Source organism: Patiria miniata, unplaced genomic scaffold, assembly GCF_015706575.1.
Source record: "Patiria miniata isolate m_02_andy unplaced genomic scaffold, ASM1570657v1 HiC_scaffold_20, whole genome shotgun sequence".
In the NCBI taxonomy this organism is placed as follows: Eukaryota; Metazoa; Echinodermata; class Asteroidea; order Valvatida; family Asterinidae; genus Patiria; species Patiria miniata.
In genome coordinates, this window is record NW_024037059.1 from 14,323,194 (window position 1) to 14,343,016 (window position 19,823).

Here is a 19,823-nt window from a genome sequence, read left to right on the forward strand (position 1 = left end):
AATTTGAATTTGACCAACATACATGTAGTTTGATTGGGAATTTTAAGAGTTACAAAGTTAATTAGATTAAAAAAACTCTTTTGTAAAATTTGCAGATGATTTTCTTGTTACCGAGTACATGTTTCTTTCTCAAGATTTCTGGCCAAACTCTTAGCAAATCAGTTTTTTTCCAAAACGGACGTTAGCCATATTTAACTGAAATATGGTACAATTTTTACATTTTTGTAAACAAACATGTGACACAAGATTTTGTGTGCAAGAATTTTGGACATTTTTGTAATAATCTTTTTTTGTTTGTTTTTATTTGGGAGGTTGACGTGCATCTTTTTTGAAGAACCATGCTGTTCCGTGGCCAATGTTGCAGTGGCGTAGCAAATGGGGATGGGAGGGGCCTTCCATGTGATACAGGAAGGGGGCTGTCTGTCCGATTGGACTAAAGATTTCCATATTTCATGCTCAGCCCTTTTTGGCAGACATGTATGAAAATACACAAGAGGCTGAGAACATGTACATGTATGGCAAACATGTGCAACCAAATGGTCAAAATTCAATGCAATGTTCTCTTGTTTGCCCAACATGAAAATTTCTGGGATTTCCATTTGTCCCCTCCTGATTTCTTGTGGCCCCTCCTTCATTCTAGCTACGCCACTGTTGATGTGGTGGTAATCTGCCCCTCAGCATCCTCAGAAGCTGTGGCATCATCATGACACAGGGACAGCCTTGTCCAGCCATGGCCATCCATGGTCAAGTTTAATTGACGTTTTCATTAATTCATGCATTGTACAACGACAACATACATCCTCATCTGTTTTGCTCGCTAAACCTAAATGTGTATCATGGCATTTCGGAGTAAACATACTGCTACATGTATGCCTACATTACAACAGATATTGCACATTTATGCTCACATGCAAACCTAGGCAGGCCCCAGGACAAATGAATAAATGGCAGTTTCTTAGATGATGATGGATTCTGGAAACGTGATGCAGTAACACCCTAACTTGTTAAAAAAAACCTGAAGTTCCACACCGTTTATAGTGTAGGCCTACGTTATTTCATACTGGACAAGACATTTTCTTGGTTTCATCACCACCAAGGAATGGATCATAACTTTACTCCAATCTAAGTTACAGTAGGGCTGGTTCCCCTTAAAAAATGTGGTCGGGATCCCGACATATCCCGCCGGGATTCCCGACACATCCCACCGGGATACGTTGGGATGGATGTATCCCGACGGGATACATCGGGATAGCTTATGTCGGGATCCCGACCCAAGGTGGGATGAGTCGGGATCCCGATGGAATTTTGGTCAGAATCCCGACCGAAGGCGGGATAAGGTGGGATCCCGATCAGCTCATCCTGGCATACGTTGGGATAAGTCGGGATGGATGTATCCCGACGGGATACATTGGGATAGCTTATGTCGGGATCCCGACCCAAGGTGGGATGAGTGATGGAATTTTGGTCAGAATCCCAACCGAAGGCGGGATGAGTTGGGATAAGGTGGGATCACGATCAGCTCATCCTGGCATACGTTGGGATAAGTCGGGATGGATGTATCCCGACGGGATACATCGGGATAGCTTATGTCGGGATCCCGACCCAAGGTGGGATGGGTCGGGATCCCGATGGAATTTTAGTCAGAATCCTGACCAAAGGCGAGATGAGTTGGGATAAGGTGGGACGCAGTAAGGGCTCGAATTTGGGGGGGGGGGGGAATCCACAAGACCGCAGGGCTTGTTGCTCAGAACTTTTACTGGACCGGAACATTTTTTAATACAAGACCGAAGTCATGATCTGGGAAGAAAAAAATCAAAACACTACAAAAACGCACCAAAGTTAACAAGTTTGTTCATACTTCTGCGCCTGTGCAAGTTTTTCACTCGCAGATCGCTTAAGAGGCAGTTTGGGCTTTGAAACACCATCGAGAAATTTTCACATACCTTCTTTTTACACAACGTTTGCTGCCACAGAAAAAAAGGAAATCAGTTTTGACAGGGCAATATGATTTATTATCAACAACGTTGTCAAGATTTAACATACATGTACGGTGCGGTGCCGGTGAAGCATGACGTGCGGAAAAGAGACCTAACTTTTAATCCATGATGCAACACAGGGATGTGTGGTGTTTAAAGCATACAACCTAGACGTCATCAATACGATTTCAACGCTATATAGTTCGTTGGTAAGGTATCAGACTTTAAAGTTACTACATCCCATGTGTTGCACCCGCGACAGCGTAACATGTACATTGTACATGGTCACATGATGGTCAGTGGTAAACGAACGAAGCGCTGTACCGTAATGTTCCGCCGGGCACCAATACAAGCATCACGCATGCACGGAATGGATGGCCATTACTTCGGGGCCATCCTGTTCGAACGAAGGTGTTACGCGCGCGTTAAATTCCTCCTTGACCAATAGGGTGTTGTGAATTGCCGAAATGCGCGCGCGCGCTCAAGTTGAGACATTTGGAAGAGGAAAAGTGGCGGCAAAAGCCAAAAAATCATCATCGGTATTCCCGGCGGTCATTGGAAAAATCGGTGGTAAGTTTCTCGATTATTGGGAGGACCTAGGGAATGAAGGCAGGGGCTATTCAAATTTCTTGCTTAGTTGGAAACGACGAAAAAGGTTCTATTGGTCTAAATTGATAGATCTGATTACTTTTTTGGCTTGATTACATCATGCATGTGTAACCCTGACCCAAAAAGAGGTCTTGGGTTATAGTATTATTTTATATGACTGTGTTTACTATTTGCATTAATTTCCCTTTTCTAATCCTTTATGATGTTTCATCTTTTCTACTGGTGACTTGTGTTCCAGTAGACCTTTGATCTTTTCCTGCTTTTGTTAAAGCCTGTCTTTGATCTTGCCCACTTCCTAGAAGAATAGAGGATGTCTTTTGTGTCCTCTGCCTTTTATTACTGACTGGTGCACCAGTTGTGTACTCTTCCAGGAGCTAAGCAGGATGTAGGGACACTTAATCCCTGGTTGTTGATCACACCTTGCAGAAGCTGTGAAAACCACAAACTCTGCTGAGTGTTCATCTGCCTGGTTACTAAATGACCAATCAGTATTAGAGTCTTGTGTGACAATTTGAAGTTTGACCAATGAGAGCCTGGCTAGTCATGTGATCAGGGCATGGTCTTGGTGCTAGCTGCCCCAACATTTTAGCAGAGCTTGGCATTCCTGATTCTGCCACCGTGCTGACTGCATGCCTGCCATTTTCACTAGCCATTTTGCATCATTTTGTTGTTCGATTGGAGGATCCTGATTCCAAGTTTCCCTCCTTTTTGCACGAATGTTGGCTCTCTGTTTTAGGTAAGTTGAGTAATTATTTATCATGTTTAGATTATCATAGTCATAACCTTTTCGCTGTGACTTTTGTAAGTTGTGAAGAGAATCGCTTAAATTGATTTTTCTATGAAGTCTGGACTTTACGAATTTTAGTAAGGCTAGACAAATTCATGAGAGAGACTTACCATTTTGTATATTACTACCAAGGTTAATGATGTTCTGAGAGATTCTAAAAGGATATTCAATTGGAGAGTTTTGCATCCTTTATTGCTACCTTTAGACAAGTGTTTTAGCAACTTGTGTAGTAAATTGGATCTGTGCATTTTCTATTTTATCTTTGAAGTCACGTGTAGTGGTTTGAGGTCAAACCAAGAATGAGTATTGCTCCAGATTTTATTCAGCATTGTGTACAGATTTTTGTATTTTTTATGGAGTCATGATTTACCACCCATCGTATCTGTGATGTTTCTGTGGTAAACTGACTAAAGTCCTACAGTCTGGACTGATTAGCTATTTTGTTGAAGTTCTATTCCACGGTTGCGACTTACGGTACTTGGTTAAGTACTTTACGAATATTTGACTATTTTCTTGTGATTTGATTTACCCAAACTCAAAGACACAAACTGATGTCTTGTGATAGAGTTTTGGGTTACACAAGAAAAGATGCACACTTGTGTAATATAAATTGTAGGTTCTTAGTTTTGGTGTTTGCATATTATTTTTGATGGATCGAAACTTAGAGATTTACATTTGAGGTTATCTCATGATTAAGTTTTGGAAGTTAGTTTTCCCGTACATAACAGTTCGATTAGGAGTTGGAGTTCCTTTATTTTTATTTGTGTCTCATGTATGAGACTGAGAAATTTAGTCCTTTGATCGTTCCTGGCTTTGAAGTCGTTCAAAGTCAATACGTTAGATTATTGTCTAAGAAGTACTAGGCGACAAGTTGATTTCTTTGATATTTTCCTATAATGAAGAGCTTTTCCTGTGCATGTTAATTAACATGTAGGTTAACATTCAATTTAAAGTTTCGCACATGATGTGTGATTACGGAAGTGTGTTATTTACATGTAGAAAAGTCAGCCATTTTGGCCTGACTTCGTAGTGATAGATAATATTAGTAATGTGGCATGGACCACCATGTAACTCTCTGTTTTAGACCAAGAAGACTGGACCGGCCGTGTTACCTCAATTTCAAGGGAGACCTAGACGGGACCATCTGAGTGTTCCCCGATCTGCCCTCAAGACACCGCATTGCCTGCTCCAGCACTTCTAAGATCCATCGGTATCCCCGACGTCCAAGACCAACAGCTGTCCAGCACGTCGGAGAACCATCATTTCCTTCGGCACCCAAGACACTGGAGTGACCCTAGACACAGCCATCAGCCCTACGCTAGACACAGCCACATCATCTGTCAAGACTCCGCAAGTATATCTTTGTTTTACGGTACCGACAAATGACGAGAGTCGTCATTTCTACTCCATCTTCAACTGAACCTTTCATCAACTAGTCTACCTTGTCACTTCGTTCTTCTATTGTCTTCAAGCTACTCTACGCTATGTACTGATGTATGGACTCCGAGCTACCGCGGACGGATAAATCGCGAGTTAAACCATTTGATAGTTTTGGCGCCCCTTTTTCTGAGCTCTAGCTTTGTATTTTAAATCTTACAGGATCCTGTGTTTTCTGTGAATTATATTTAACCTCATTGCATTTTTCATTTGTATTGCCATTGCTTGAGACTACTTTTATTTCTAGCAATAAAACATATTTCATTGTGTACGTAAATCCTGAATTGTGTGAAGTCAAGAGTTCTTTTTTTCAAAAGGGAGTTGAATTAATACAAAATTTGGTTCCTGTTATTTTGAAATGTGAACCACGGTTTACATTTTGGGGGCTTGTCCGGGAACTATTTTATTTTTTGATTTGACTTGACTTCAAGTATAAGGGATTTGTGTGCACATTGATTTTGTTTTGTTGTTGGATTGAGAGTCGGTATTTATTGATTGATATTGTTCCATTGATTGATGCAAATTGTTTATCTCATATATTTACCCTGTGACTTGCTATTCTGTTGATTGATGCAAATTGTTTATCTCATATGTTATTTACCCTGTGATTGCTACTGCTCTATTGATTGACGCTAACTGTTTTCTCAAAGGTATATTATTTATCCTGTGAATTATTTTTATACTTGCCAAGAGAGCCAACATCCGTGCAAATTCCCATTTTTTGGCTATTCCCCATTTTTTCTATGCGTATTGTATTTTCTGTTTGTTCAAATTTCACTTGTGTCACACTATGGCGGATGCAGCACTCAGACAGAAGGGTGTGGATTGGTGTAAGAAGGATGATCTCCGACCCACTCACTCTGTTTTGTTGACATTTCAACTGTCTAGCCCATTGGTTGAAGATGCAGATATTTTTGCCTGCTCTTTGCACGCTGGGCCGGCTGCGGCCGGGATAGGAAGCAATTCCCGGTGATTATTTCTCATCGTCATTATCTACAACTATAATTTTTAACATAACAAAAATGAGATTTCTCCTTCACATTGTGTTGTATCATATTGAAATTGCAATCACCAACGACTTTTTCTGTCTGAAACCTCAATGGTTTTACAATTTCTCTCAATGCCGATCGGATGGCTACCTCCATGGTTTTATTTACAAATTTAAAATCAGAACTACTGCTACTACGGCAGCGCTACACAACACAAGGCTTCTTGAAATATGAAATGTTCATGCGATTTGTTCTCGCACTTAATATTGACAAAGTAAATCCCAATTTTTTATAAAACATTGAAGAACTACTAAAAATGGTTAAACAGAGAGCATCGATCTTGGAACAATTTATACATTGTAAACATAATCTAAAATTTGAAAACAGAAGAAACTTTACAGGAGCAAGAGTATCAACCATTGAAACAAATAAAACAAAATTTCTTATAATTTTAAACACTTCTGCTAAAAAAAAATCAAGGGAAAGTGGCAAGGAATCGCCTCAGATTGCACCACAGAGCATCTAGAGTTCCTAAAAGAAACTTTTTGGCCGTTTTCGAGCATTTGTCAACAAACGAATGTCACGTGACTTATCCGAACCGGTTCAGATAAGTCATGTGTTCTTCAGAGTTAGTTTTACTTCCAGCCGTATAAAAGTAAATTACTGAACCAAATTTAAGTCTTTTTTTTAACAATTAGTCATGAGTATTTGACAAAAAAAGACTATGTATTCAGATTATGGATACAAGCTGTTGATAATAGTGATGAAAAATCGAACGCTGACCTTTCACAGCATTTTGTTTTTTTCACATTTTTCATTAATTACGTGATATTTTGATGATTTTGTTTTTACAACAACCATCTAAAAATTGTCCCTTTAAATTGTGTCATATGGGATGTGCAGTTTTTTTACACAGCTGTTGAGGATATTGTTTGAACGGTAAGACGTGATGTATGGCAAAAGATGATAATAAATTCATAATAGTGAGTATAAAAACTTCTTTTTTTCCCAGTTATTTCAACTTCTCACAGGTGGAATTTAACCGGGATCCTGGTGGGATACATGTACTTTGGGATCCCGGTGGGACACTTTGGGATCCCGGTGGGATACTGACTGGGATCCCGACCTATCCCATCGGGATCCCGACTCATCCCATCGGGATCCCGACAAAATATCCCGGTGGTATAGGTCGGGATCCCGAGCAGTATCCCACCGGGATTCCCGACCTATCCCATCGGGATCCCAACCCATCCCATCGGGATCCCGACAAAATATCCCGGTGGTATAGGTCGGGATCCCGGGCAGTATCCCACCGGGATTCCCGGCCTATCCCATCGGGATCCCGATCAGTATCCCGACGGGATAGGTCGGGATCCCGACAAAATATCCCGGTGGTAAGGTCGGGATCCCGGGCAGTATCCCACCGGGATTCCCGACCTATCCCACCGGGATATTGGTCGGGATCCCGACCAAATTTTTTAAGGGGTTATTTTTGTTGTGTAAACAAAATACCATTACAATTTGACTTGATGACGTTGAGAAATGGACATCGTAAATTGCTATCCTGTTACCGCTCCCAGCCCTATCTGGCCCGGCAATAATAACATTTTCCCTCACGTGCTGACGGTTTTCCCAACAAGTTCCGTCCCGTCCGAGCATGCCCTGATGAGCACTGAAAACTTGCTTTGTGGCAATAATTGCTGAGTAGTTTTGTTCTAAGAACAAACAGGTCCTTTTACTGTGCCAAACTGAAATCATAATTATTTTTAGCAACAAGCAGTCAAGTAGCTACCGTAAAAATATAATCACTTTTCGATTCAGGACTTCCATAATAACGGAGTCTTATATAGCGCACGTATCTACCAACAATTAGGTACTCAAGGCGCTGGAAATTATGTCAATTATTAAAGAAAGGCAAATAAAGTTTATGAGAAATATGAGACCCATTATGTAGCACCTTATAATGGTTTACAAGGTGCTGCGGCGCACATTGCAGCCACTGCCAGAAACACCAGGGCAAACCCCTTCACTTAGTGACAAGTGTCACTGGGTTCTTTAACGTGCATTACACAACACACGGGACCTATGGCTTTACGTCCCATCCTCATTTTGAGGACGGATCCATTAATTTTTTTTTGTTAAGGGGTGTTTCACCCTTTTTGGGAGATTACATCGTTTTTCGTATATATTCTTTACGAAAAAATATATATATATTGTGAAAATTAAGAACTTATTCTGAAAATGGGAAAAGGTTTCAGACTCCATAAAAAGTATTTTTTAAAATTTTGACACGGTGAAAAAAACTGAAAATGCTGGTAAATTTTGCCGAGGAAAGCACACCCATCACCGCAATTGGTTTGGTCCAAACGTACTACGTCACGCTAGGCTTGAACACAGCGCAGCAGGGCCAGATACTGACCATGCTGGATGAATGCAAAGAGCACGCTTTTCATTGAGAAAATCGCAAGGTGCATACGATTTTTTCAAAGCGTATTGGCCAGATATCCTATTGTATGCCTGGCTAGAGCACTGCAAATAATGAAGATGAATGTGGTGACTTTCAACATGGTAATCATCCGTGCGCTTTAATTTTGCCCTTTCATTGCAAGCATTAGCATTCCTAGCGCGATCAACAAATACTTGCCGAACTCTTCCGAACTGGCATTTGGGTTCGGTTCGGGTTCGGTTTGGAAGGCCAAGTTCGGCTATTTTTAGTTCGGTTCGGCGGTTCAGCTGCAGTGGTCTAAATAGAAGTCTGTTGCATTTTTTACACATTTTTGCTCCATTGATGTGTTGTCAGGCCAGTTTTATACAAAGTTACCAAATTCTTACATCACACAACCACTGGCACCATTCACCAGCAAGCAAGTACATGTACTTACCCTGGGTCTTTGGTTCCTGTGACTGGCATGATACTCAACCGGCGATGGACAGTTGAGAAGGTTTGGTGCCTGGGTAGATACATCTAACAGCTGCAGGTGGGTTGGTGAATGGTGATTGCCTTGAGGATAATTGATCTACATGTATGAGTATAAAGAAGAAAGTTCAAAACAAGATTTTAAAACATGTAGGCCTACAATGTGTATTATGACCCCCCAAAAATATTTCTATAATATAAATAATGAGGTAGGAAGGTAGAGAATTTTTGCCTCCTCACCTCCCTCGGTGGATTTATTTTGATAGACATTTTTCCAGTTACTCTTTCCACAAATGTTTAGAGAGTTCTGACATGAAAAAAAGAGAAAAACCAAACTCCAAAACCATTACAATCCGCCGTGAAAATCGGCATATATTTTCCAATATGCATAACAGTACATGTAGCAGTGTTGGAGCAAAGGCTTTGACCCTCAAGGCTAAGGCCAAGGCCAAGGCTTTGACCATCAAGCCTCGAGGCCAAGGCCAAGGCTTAACCCTCAAGGCTAAGGCCAAGGCCAAGGCCCTATTTTATAAAATGACCACTAATATAGAACTAATTATAGTCATGACACATCATCACGAATCGCTCATTAAGAAGAACAACTTGTCTTTAATTGCAATCAACATGCTCGCATATACTGTTTTACGACTGCATTGTATCTATTAAAGTATAAGTTCAGGTCTTCATGGATATGGTTTAACTAAAACAAAATAACGATATATTGACGCACAATTTTCCCGAGTGTAACAAAAGGGGGATCCAAGAAACTGATTTGGGAAATTTTTATTTGCTGGGCCAACATGGTCAGAAATATTAGCATTATCTTAAACAGATACATGCAAATCTTTAGCACTTATCAGGGAGACATATACAACCAATCAGATCTATTCCATAATTGTATACAATTTAAGTGATCATCTCATTAGCCCCACAAGTGTACAGAATATTGTTGCAGCAAATCTACTACAATGGTAACAAAATATGATGCTATAAAAGTGGAAGTGTGCCCAACACACAAATCTATAGGGTGTTTCCCTCCTCCATGGTAACATGATTAAAATGGTAACAGCAAAATTTCAAACAGATTTATCTGGAAAATGCAAAAATCTATGGGCCTTGAAGAGCCTTGACTCAAAATTGCAAGGCACTGATCCCTCAAGGCCAAGGCCAAGGCCAAGGCCAAGGCCAAGGCTTTTGCCCTCAAGCCTCGAGGCCAAGGCCAAGGCCCTAAAATCCAGCCTTAAGGCAGCCTTAAGGCCAAGGCCCAGCATCAAGGCACTACATCACTGACATGTAGTCAGTTTTGAAGAGCGCCCCGATTTGGAAGATGGGTACCAGCCGTGCCGTGATTTTGGCAACTTATCTTCAGGGGAACTTTAATTTGTTTGGAGCTTTGCATCATTTCTCAAATAAATCCTTACAAAAAAATTATGTATGGTGACGTTTAAGAACTAATTTTCAAACAAGGAAATGTATTTGACTCCATTAAAAACTTTATTATTGTAACTTTGAAGCAGTGGAAATACAGGCAATTTTTCTTTTATATATGAATTAACCCTAACCCCCTAAGAGTTCATTTGGAGTACAGTACCACATACTACAAAGTACTACAAAAATTATGTATTCAGGTACTCAAATACTAGAAAATACTATGAGTGCTGTGCTCACTTATATGCTTAAGTACTGCATACTACAGATTACTACTAGTAGTATTTTGTAGCGTTAGGTGCGGTTAGCACAACCCTTGACGGCAATTGATGTGGTCTATAGATCAGAGCAAGGATGCATGGGTCGTACGGATAGGGTACGTACAATGTGTACTTGGTGGGTTGGGAGAAAATGGGAACAAATCAGAAAATAGACGGAACAAGAATACGTGTCAGAAATTTGGGCGCGCGCTGCAGTTACACAAGTTTACAATACACTTCACACTCAATTTCCGGACGCCGCCTCCTGTAAATTTTACGATGAGAATATGTTCAGTGTTTTCATACAAATTAAAAAGCCTGTATTATATGTACAGTTAGAGTAACGGACTCATCAACAAAGAAGTTCACTTCTTACTTCAGAAAGGCACCATTCATGACACCATTCAATCCAAACTCCACTAATGGGACATACATGTACCGGTAAGTAGGAAAATTCGGCAATATCATTTTTTCTTCCAACAACTACCAGCGAAATGTATCACCATGATTTTTCTTATGTCACACTGAGGTCAATGTTTAACAGGCCTTCATTTTTAGAAATTCGTGGAGCTCAGTTAATCGCTCTCCTGGGAAATCCGAGGAGCTCAATTTGAGCACCCAAAATTGCTCTCCTAGAAAAGTCCGAGGAGCTCGATTTGCATGTTTTGTGCTCAAAGTAAAAAATGAATCCAAATCATGTCTGAAGCCTTTCATATCATGCACACACACTTGCATCAGAACTGAGAAACAGATGCGACTGTTCACTACAAATTGAGTGCTTAATTCATGTCAATTTAATAGGTTTAAGTTTTACTTGTTTGTGAATCATCCTGATGTGGAATTGGAAATAAAAATGAAAAACAAATTGGAGTTGACTTGTGGTTCTTTAGTGTTTCTTTTTTGTTCTATTTTACTTCGTTTTTATTATATTCACTTTATTTTATTTTTATTTTTTGTTTTATTTACTGTTTATTTCAGTTTTTATTTATTGATTTTTTTTTTATCAAATAGTTTGTTTTGGTTTACTAACTTTACTAAAAACCTGTTTTTGTTTAAATTTGCACATGTATCATGTGGTGTAACCATGTTTTTGAGGGGTTCTAAAATTATATCCAAATTGATGAATAGAGCCCCCTCCCCCCCCCCAAAAAAAATCCAATTAATTTAAGTCCGGTCATATATCTGTCAAAGAAATACTTTTTTTGTCACATAAATCCTCAAAATTAGTAAAATAGAAAAGGAAAATAATTATATGAATATTTGGTTTTGGGCACAAAAATTAAAAGGATCGAAAGTAAGGTCACAGAAATGTACAAGTATTAAACGCCATTACAAAATGTCGAATGGTACTACGCACAAACAATGTCACCGTGCACGGGTGGCCAGTTGACCGGCCGCGCTTGCGCTTGCGGCGCATAGCCCGGTAGTCGACACACGGAAAATCGCTCTGCACTCTATCGTTGTGGGACAAATGAGCTCAACCTTTCGTAAGGTATTTCCAACCCAAACTTGTCAAAAATGAACGCTAGTTTCTTGTGGATGTACCTGAGATCATTCAAAATGCCGTTCAAAAACCCTGGCTCCCTTTGGAACATCACAACTTCCAGAAAAACGGTGTAATTTCACTGTTAATTGTCTGGCTGCACAGTATTAGATCGCGCACAAGTACATGTAGGCCTACGCGTTATGCGTGCGATCGGGGGACGGGTCGGTTTCGCGATCGCCCGGCACCACCACACTCAACACGTGTGCTTGGGCCACGTCCATTTTATCGAAAAATAGGGGTGTTGGTATTACAAAGTAGGTGGTTTCAATTGCACAGCCCATCCATTTCATAATTGTTTTGTGTTTTCACTTCATCGGAGGTTTATTTATTTAGTTTTACATTATAAATATTTATAAACTGATCTCAACCGAAATTATTATTTCATTTTATTCACTTAATGGCGGTGCACGTCTGAATGACGATCCTGCCAGTACCCTGCCTTGATCATAATGGAACGTGCTACATGTCGTTGATGAAAAGAAAATGGCTAATGTGTCCATGTACGTGATGTATGGGATGGCTCGAGTAACTGCGATGTTTACAAAATCCTTGCGATGATTATGGGTGGATTTTACGAAGGTATTCGACCTACTTTTGTTGATTTTTTTTGCAACAAAATCGTTCAAACATCGGGATGACAAGTTAAGAAATCAAGTATATAAAATTTGGATTGACAAGATTTTACTGTTGGCTTTATGTAGACAAAAACTTGAGTCGACAATTAATGAGCTTACAAATTTACCCAGGAGCGCTATTATTCGCGCGCCAGAAACCGTGTTAAGGAGCGCGAAGGAGCGCGATCGCGCTCGCGCTCCTTAAAAATGAAGGCCTGGTTTAATCTTTTATCAATGTTTATCTACTCTGGTTCCCAGACCAAAAGATTCTGACTATTCCTGATGAATCTTAGGTCAGGTAGCCTTCGGTAATACATTGTATCACAATTTACCTCACGTGACTAAAACGGGAGGAATTCCTCCTTTTTCCGAAAATGTCCAAAGTTTGCCGAGTTCATTTCGTTGACAATCGCATAGCGCCCGAGTATTTCTGAGTTAAATATAGGTTTAATTAACTGCTAATTGCTTATCAAAAACTTTTTTAAATGAGTTGATAATTAACATTCATTGCTTTCATTAAGAAAACTTGAAATTCAACGACGATTTTGTACATTAAGTATACTCGGATCGTATGGGCAAACTTTTTGCTGCGTCATGTACGATTTTGAATTTGACGACCGTCACCGAGATTTTCCAAAGCTCGGTCTTCATTCAGCTCCGCCTGCTAACAGTGCTATTTGGGTGCCTAATTTTGAAGATTCCAGATAACATTAGTCAATGTTATCTTACAGAAATATCAATCTGTAGGGCCTATTCAATCATACATTTGTAACTGTATATTACGAAGCAAGTTTACAAATTTGATTAACATTTAAAGCTATAAGTGATAAAGCAAAATCGGAAACGAAGCCCAGCTTTGAAAAAGGGCGGTCAAAGTCGTTATGTTTATTTTTAGCCACGGAGGCTGCCTGACCTACAATTTGAGCATTGGGAATAATTGTCAGGTGTACACAAAAATGTAGGTGTTTCTACCTTAGAAACACTCCATTTACGACTGGTCAAAGACATTAAAATTAACTGGCAATAATTTTTGCATGCCGTTTTCATCGACTTTTTAATCGACTTTTCTTCGAAATTATAATTCAAATAAAATCACATACATGTTCATGCATTGTGGGACAAATCGTTAAAAAAATCGGAAATTTCATTGGAATAGTCCAAAAGTCGGTTTCCGATTAAAATCGGAAAAGTTTCATCTCTGAATACGTTTCAACACTTCTCGCCGGATCTGGGGTATCTACAGCCTGTGCTAGAAGTTTGAAGTCACCGCACTTAGCCTGTAAGCAATGCTAAAACAACAAACAAAACTAGTTTTTTAACTAACTTCTGGATTGATGACGTCACAGTTTTAAAGATCGAAAGGTCAATATTGTAACGGATATAATTATTTGGGCCATGAACAAAGTCATAAGACAGGGATCAAATGATAGAATTAAACAAAAACGGTCATTTTCAAATTCTCCCTACACTGTAATTTCTGGTCTGATGAGTGATGATGTCATAATTTTGAAACCTTGCAAAGTAATGTGTAGCTGATAAAAAAATATCAAGGGGCGATTTGGTTAAATTTGGATGGATGGTTTTTAAATTAAAAAACGGAAACCCTATTTGATGTACCACTAGAGGGCACCCTTTAAAATGATGACGTCATTATTCTGTTTTTGTATCCTTTATTCCGTTCTAAACACTTCCATAATTTGTTTGCTTGTAGTGAAGAGTTTCCGCTTTCGAGTTATATTCAATTTTTATTGCACTTCCGGTAACACCAGAAGTGAAGGTCAGGCGGTTTTGTGCCCGGGAATAAGAATTGTTGCCCGAGGCATCATTTACAACCTCACACAAAAACGAACATGATACTCAATTTAGTTCTAGCTGAAACTATTTTCACAAATTCGGCCCTTAAATTGCTTGTTATTTGATACCTGATGACGTCATGAAGACGTCAGATTTTTTTTAAACATCTTCAGACGGGGGTTCAAGTTCATACAAGGTTTTATCATAATCCCTTAAATCGTGTTGAAGAAATTTGGTTCGTTTTGATTTTGAGGCTTCTGAAGTTCTGTCTGTATTTCAGTCTAATTCACCTAACTTTAACTTCAGGTTGACCCGGAAGTAAAGGTCAAGTGAGTTTTATCAATTAGTGGTCTATCTGATTACAACATATGGACATTATTGATTATTTTGTTCAAGAGTATTTTATATAAGTGAAAGACTTTGGTCATTTTTTCAACAAAAATCGCTTGTAATTTGACACCCGATGACGTAATCATGACGTCAGAGTAATATGCACCACTTGGGATGAGGGTCCATATACATTGAAAGTTACAAGTTCATATCATAAACTGTTTAGGAGAAAACCCGAGGAGAATTATTGTCTGGAAAAAAAGGAAATAAAGAAACAAAGAAGATCTATCAAAACAATTTCAGACAATGGTCGGGTTGTGCCCGACCACTCAATTACAGAAGATTTTTTTTAAAGCTACAGTCCATCATTTGTAATTTGTGCATTTTGTTCGTTTGAAGCAACAAAAGAGTTCAAAATCTAATGAAGGATACTGAGCAACTAACCTGATGAAGTTTCAGCTAAGCTTCAGCTGTACATTCCGAGAAAAACAGCATTCTAAGATCTCAATTTCAAATCAAAAGTTACTGAATCATGTTTTGAATTGTTTTGAATTGCAGCTATACGCGACGTCGCGCACTGATCCGACGAATTACAACAGCGCGCGCGTGTGCGTCGTTCCAATACTTGTGCGCGCTGCGCTGAATAACAAAACGAACTACTAATTTAAATTTTCCTACGGTGCTTCTTAAGAATCACCATTGGAAATGCCTTCTTTCGTTGATTACTTCAAAATGACAGCTTCCCAGAAAGAATAATTTCACAGGGAGTTTAGTTCCCTTACTATCTTTCAACCAAGTTTGTTTTTCAACAATAATTACGTCAGTTACTTTTCGGATGGCTGCAGATGATGGACTCTAGCTTTAAAGCTCATATTTCAGTAATCCCTTACCTGATTTTGAAAATTCAAACAGCTGTGAGCCTATAGATATGCATGTACTTCTCTCACTTGACACAAAAAGTGGCTTTTAAAACCCTTTAAACAAAATCGTGTGCAGTCAATAGCAGTTGCAGTATGGATTGGGTGATTATCAAGTGATTATCAAATAATTTCAATCATGATTGGATTTTCTGCTTCCCTAGCAATGGACCTGTCCACGCATTTTGGTATAGTCGTTGTGTGGATTACTTACAGAGGAAGTCCAGTATTTAAGCCAAATTGATGGGGCTTACATTGTAAAAAGAGTCAAGAACATTTTCAGGGAAAGAATGTTGCATCCTGACGCTACTTTTGCTTAACTTGTACCTCAGAGAGTATACTTCCATGTGAGAACTGTAAGGAATATGTTGATAAAGTCTTTAAGAGAGATTTGAAGACGAATGTGTGGCCAACTTAGTGAATTTTTAAATGTCACCGCATGTTGACATAGAGGAGGCCCTCAACCGACGCGGTGGAAACATGCAGTGACATGTAAAAACCATATTCCCTACAGTTCTCACATGAAAGTATACTCTCTGAGGTACAAGTTAAGCACACAAAAAAGCCTTTTTCCTGTTTCGCAAGTAGCATCAGGTTGCAAATTGTTTTTCCCCATTTTCAGTATTTTCTTCAAAATTGGAAATGTTTCTCACAGTCTAGTCAAAGTAACTTGGACCCAACTTATCGCCTTTTTAACATTCGGACATTGTCTGGCGATAGTACATGTATTAGTAGGGTCCAAGCTAAACCGCATCAATCAGTTGACACAATTTTGTCATTGACCCAAAAACCCAGCATCGCCCAACAAAAACATCAGATTTCACCCTCAAAATGGCCTCCAAATAACAAAATACGCCACCTGAGGTACAAGTAGAGATCGATGATTAAGACCGAGGTACTAAATTTTACTTAAGATCCGGATGAAAAGTAAAATTTCCCGTTCAATTCCGAGAGCTCCCCTCGCGATCGTGAACACGTTAAATTTCCGACTCATGTTTGAACAATGCGATGTGGTCCAGCGTCCATTCGATGGTCCCCGTATCCCAAGTGCGATTCCCGTTACCAAGCGCGATGCATCGATTAAGATAATGAGAAGACTGGATCACGTTTGTAAACACAAGTGCATTTCGAACGGTAAAAGGGAGTCGGGAACTAGCTTGAACTGGTTTCCGCCCATAACAGCTGCCCTAGTTCCCGACTCCTATTATCGTTCAAAATGTACTTGTGTTTACAAACGAGATCCAGTCTACTCATTATCATTATCGATGCAACGCGGCTCGAGGCGGAAATTTAACATGAGTCGGAAATTTAACATGTTCACGATCGCGAGGGGAGCTCTTGGAATTGAATGGGAATTTTCACTTTTCATCCGGATCGTAAGTGAACTTCACTACAAGTACAACCATGACAACCATCTTAATCATCGATGTCTACTTGTACCTCAGGTGGTGTATCTAGCAATTCGTAGGCCATTTTGAGGGTGAAATCTGATGTTTTTGTTGGGCAATGTTGGGTTTTTGCGTCAATGACCAAATTGTGTCAACTGATTGATGCGGTTAAGCTTGGACCCTACTATCGCCAGACCATGTCCACTTGTTAAATGGCGATAAGTTGGGTCCAAGTTACTCGGACTACTCACTGTAGTCCCAGCAGTGTTGTAGTCGAGTACTTTTTTCCGAATACCGAGTACTGCCAAGTACAATGTACTTAGGTTGCCGAGTACGAGTACGAGTACTTGTACCTCCGAGTACAAGAACGGGTCTCCGAGTACGAGTACTTCCGAGTACGAGTACTTGTACCTCCGAGTACGAGTACGAGACTACGAGTACTAGCATTTCGGAATACGGCCATACGGCAAATGGTTCATTGTGCGTAATTGGCCCAGGCCCAGTCAGACCGATATACAGACCCACTCACGGCTAGCTGTTAAATGTGTTTGTCCGGAAAATGGTGTGAAGCCATTTTCAAGACAGAAATGGTATATTTGTATACATTTCCAACACTGGTCGGCCGACCACCGTTGGAAAAACCTAACTACTTTTCAATTACTGCTCCAAATTTACCATTTCTTTTTTTAGTCTAAATTTTGTTTTGCTAGCTATTGCCGTATTGGTTCCATGTTCATGAACGGGTTGCATGCCAGCTAGACTGGTTCCCTTACCGTACAATTTCCCGGTATTTTTTATCCATTTCATCTTTAGTGGAGTCAGGGAACCAGACTACTTGAATCTTTTTGTTTTTCTTGGTTTTTCCAGCATTTTCGAACACAAAACTTCCAACATGTCAGTGTAACAATATTTGATCTATTATACTAACCCCCCCCCCCCCCAAATAGTTCATTTCTGAAAATTACAGCAAAAGCCGATGATGTACATTCCCTTTAATTGAGATGGTATGACAAAAAAAAAGTGGTGCAGGTCGCAAGTGAAACATTCTTTCCAAGTTTACTTTTAAGCTGTTAATATTTCAGCAAACTTCAGTCGTAAGACTAAGATTAAAAAGCGCAGTGGCTATTGTTACGGCAGCCGTAACGCATTTCCCATTTTCTATTGTTACGGTAGACTGCAACTTTATAAAAACATGACAAGAAAATATAAAATTAGAAGGAAAAAAGGGAATTTGAACGTTATGATTATGAAATTCGGACTTTATTTCCCTTTTAAAAAAAATCCTCCAAAGCCTCAGGTTAGAAAAGGAAAAAAATTCAAGTGCAAAACTGAGAATCGAACCCGCAACCTCGCGGTGCAAAATCCTACCCTCTATCGACTGAGCTGTCGCACTGCTCGCTTAACATGCTTAAACGTGTGGAAACAAATAATTATATACCTGCGTGCGTATCAAAAAAGTATCGTAGAGGGCGCTAAACAACGACTGCCGTAACAATAGCCACTTCGATTAAAAAGAGTACGTGTTGCAAAAGACGAGACGAGTTGGCATGGGGCGAGTTGGCAAGTAGGGGGCGAATAACCTGCATTCATGACTTAAAACTAAAACTAAAAAAGGCCAACATTTTACGTTACAGGTATGACCCATTTTCGACCTTTCGGTAACTGGAAATTCTCTTAAAAGTACTCACCAATTCTCTGTATATTCTTAGTCAATGTTCCTGGATCCCAGTGTTGTCTCTTTTCTATCAAAAAAACGGCAAATACTTCGTAGGGACAGTTGACCAAAAAAAATCTTCTTCAAAGTCGCCATTTTTTTTTCAATTTGAGGCGCGCAATGCATCATGGGTGTGGACCACGTGGGATTTTGTGCAATATGTCAAACCTTGGGTACCTTCCAGCTGTGGCTTGAGGCCTCAGCCTTATTGTTTCTCAGAGGTCCGTTTCCGCTCATTTTGTTTCAATTTTCTCGAACAGGAACATGAAACCTCATGAATAAAGGCTGAAGTTTGGATTCGAACATTAAGGACCTCAGTTCGAATTGTTTCAGTGCCAGTGTCTCAGCCGAAACGAAGCCTACATTTGCGAAATTTTTGGGATGATTCTTTTTAGCGCGCGCGGTTGGCAATTTGTATTCAAAAGTTAGTCGGTGTCATGTGCATTGCAGGGTTCATTATATTACGAAAACAAACAAATTAGCATATCGTATTAACTGAGTAATCAAGACTCCATCAAACATAATTATCTGCCTCCTCCAATATTTTATCCAAATAAATATATTTTTCATACATTATTTTTGGGAAGCCTTCACGTACAAATAGGACTAGGTCTTAATTCATGTATAGGTATATACGCCTAATCACACTAGTAGACAATTTAAGCAGCATTTTAATTAGTTAAAGCTAAAAAATAATAATGAAAGTGCTTTGTTTCCAGAAAACTACAACTGTTTACATCAGCGGAAAGTTTCAAAATCATTCACAGCTATGATCGAGTTAAAATCGCTATTAATAATTGGCGCCCTCTGCCGATGAGCTCTACCGTAACGGAACCTCGAGTAAGATAACATACGTGCCACTTGGCTTAGTCACAGGGGACTCAGGCTAGCTGCCTGTTAGCGTGATGTGACAAAGAGTTAATTAACCAATTCGGTTTGATTGATCTTTTGGGTTTTAAGGAGATTCCAGGAATAACGAGCCTATGAACAGGCTGTAAGTAAAACGTAATACAGTGTGCACAAAATATTTCCACAAAACCTCAGTCTAGTGACTTTTCGAGCCAGGCGATTGCAGACCGTGCGGGCTTTGTATATAAAGCACATAAGCTCGATCGAC

At 39.6% G+C, this 19,823-nt stretch overlaps 2 long non-coding RNA genes across 2 annotated transcripts in view; one reads left to right on the forward strand and one right to left on the reverse strand.

The window, feature by feature from the left end:
- The window catches only part of LOC119727485, a 35,403-nt gene extending 16,595 nt beyond the window's left edge, over positions 1-18,808 (reverse strand). Inside the window, exons 1-2 of the long non-coding RNA XR_005270975.1 lie at positions 18,681-18,808; positions 8,681-8,815 (exon numbers count right to left, since the gene is read on the reverse strand). This is a non-coding gene — a long non-coding RNA (uncharacterized LOC119727485). The remainder of the gene's footprint in view (positions 1-8,680; positions 8,816-18,680) is intronic.
- On the forward strand, positions 2,685-5,093 carry LOC119727484. The gene is made up of 2 exons (XR_005270974.1): positions 2,685-3,321; positions 4,457-5,093. It is a non-coding gene; the product is annotated as an uncharacterized LOC119727484 (long non-coding RNA).
- Positions 18,809-19,823: the final 1,015 nt, after the last annotated feature.